Raw genomic sequence first — 2,550 nt, 5'->3', positions numbered from 1 at the left:
AAAAATATGTATGTATATATATATCTTAGTCGCCGACTCTCTCCCCTTAAGAGTCGGATCGACGATACTTTTTCTCGTCTTTAAGACAGTTCTCTTTCTCCTCTCTCTTCTCTCTACTCTCTTCTCTCTTCTCTTTCGAGTTGGTAAATTTCGCTCCACTATTAGATTACCAACTCCGCACGAATTACCACATGGGTATATCCGCGCATATACATCAGGAGGACCTCCAAAAATTTCAAACTCTCCCGTGTATCTCTCCGAGATCTTTTTAGAAGAAAAAGAATCTCGGATGTCACATCGACTTTCAGGTTTGTAAGCACGTATGCTCGAGCGCTCTCCATCGTGTAAGCACGGACATAACGCACGAAGTCCGAAGACCGCGTACGTTAACATGCTGGACATATCGAGAAAGCGCGAACCATGCTAGGCGTACCCATGTCGAGGCCCTCGCGTTAAAGATCATACTCTTCTTTTCGTTCTCTCTTCTTTGCCCAGAAATAATATATATTTCTTATAATATATACCTCTTAGTTTATGTATTTCTCTCTTAGGACACCTCAATTTTATATGTATATATTATATTTCATTCGAACAATTTTTGTTCGTCGCCCCTTTTTGTGTGTAGTATTTCGTTTGGTCTTTGCCATTAAATTTTTGTATACGAAAAATATATTTTCGCTCGGATAGAAAACCCCTTTTGGGTTTCTGAGAGTTGATGTGAGAGTCGTACAAGTATAACGAATATACGTTGTATCCAACCCAACATTCTGGGCTTACCACATAAGGGCCATTCGGTCTGAGACACCGACCCGTGGTCATGCTGTGTAGAGAAAAATTCGCAACGGAACGCGGTACAGAACAGTCGAGGAATGGACCTCGAGGAGCTGAACGACTGCTTCTCGACCGAGATCGTAGAATAGCCGCTCGCCCGCCGCTGCGCCGACCGGTCCGCTCGAACCGACGTGCTCTCTTATAGTAACCAAACGGGCGGCCGCGACGACCGCGGCGCCGGCCGCTCAGCACGGGCGCTTATGGTGGTAAACTGCCGCGCGTACAGACCAACCGGCCGGGCTGCTGGTACTTAGCCGCTGAAACTATGGTCGATTCGAACATATATTAACATACGATTTTTATTCGATAAATCGTTATTGTACATATTAAACGTTAGTTTCCACCGAAAGAAAAATTTTTTAGAATTTTTTTTTTCCAAAAATTGCAAGAGTAAACTTTTTTAATATTCGATTTAAAAATTTTTAAATGCTTAATCCTTACATTAAACTACTGGGAGAACTCAGAAATCATAATGAAAAAAATTACAAAAATTTATTTTTCTCAGAAACTCCGAAAAACAGAGTGGTCGAATCCGTGCAAGCCGGAATTTTTCTAAGTCCCCACGGTCAAGAGTAAACTTTTTTAATAAGCGTTTTAAAATTATTTCAATGTTTAATCCATGCGTAAACATGACGTTTATTAACGTTTTTAACATTAAAAAAAATTACAAAAATTTATTTTTCAAAAAAAATGGAAAAAACCGATTCGTCGGAGCGAGGTGTCCAGCCCGTGCGGTAATTCCAGCAGGCGAATCGGACTTCCCGAAATTTTTCTAAGTCCCACGGTCGACACCAACTTTTTTAATAAGCGTTTTAAAATTATTTCAATGTTTAATCCATGCGTAAACATGACGTTTATTAACGTTTTTAACATTAAAAAAAATTACAAAAATTTATTTTTCGGAAAAAATGGAAAAAACCGATTCGTCGGAGCGAGGTGTCCAGCCCGTGCGGTAATTCCAGCAGGCGAATCGGACTTCCCGAAATTTTTCTAAGTCCCACGGTCGACACCAACTTTTTTAATAAGCGTTTTAAAATTATTTCAATGTTTAATCCATGCGTAAACATGACGTTTATTAACGTTTTTAACATTAAAAAAAATTACAAAAATTTATTTTTCAAAAAAAATGGAAAAAACCGATTCGTCGGAGCGAGGTGTCCAGCCCGTGCGGTAATTCCAGCAGGCGAATCGGACTTCCCGAAATTTTTCTAAGTCCCACGGTCGACACCAACTTTTTTAATAAGCGTTTTAAAATTATTTCAATGTTTAATCCATGCGTAAACATGACGTTTATTAACGTTTTTAACATTAAAAAAAATTACAAAAATTTATTTTTCGGAAAAAATGGAAAAAACCGATTCGTCGGAGCGAGGTGTCCAGCCCGTGCGGTAATTCCAGCAGGCGAATCGGACTTCCCGAAATTTTTCTAAGTCCCACGGTCGACACCAACTTTTTTAATAAGCGTTTTAAAATTATTTCAATGTTTAATCCATGCGTAAACATGACGTTTATTAACGTTTTTAACATTAAAAAAAATTACAAAAATTTATTTTTCGGAAAAAATGGAAAAAACCGATTCGTCGGAGCGAGGTGTCCAGCCCGTGCGGTAATTCCAGCAGGCGAATCGGACTTCCCGAAATTTTTCTAAGTCCCACGGTCGACACCAACTTTTTTAATAAGCGTTTTAAAATTATTTCAATGTTTAATCCATGCGTAAAC

This window comes from Nomia melanderi, unplaced genomic scaffold (genome assembly GCF_051020985.1).
Source record: "Nomia melanderi isolate GNS246 unplaced genomic scaffold, iyNomMela1 scaffold0259, whole genome shotgun sequence".
Lineage (NCBI taxonomy): Eukaryota > Metazoa > Arthropoda > Insecta > Hymenoptera > Halictidae > Nomia > Nomia melanderi.
This window is presented reverse-complemented; position numbering follows the sequence as displayed.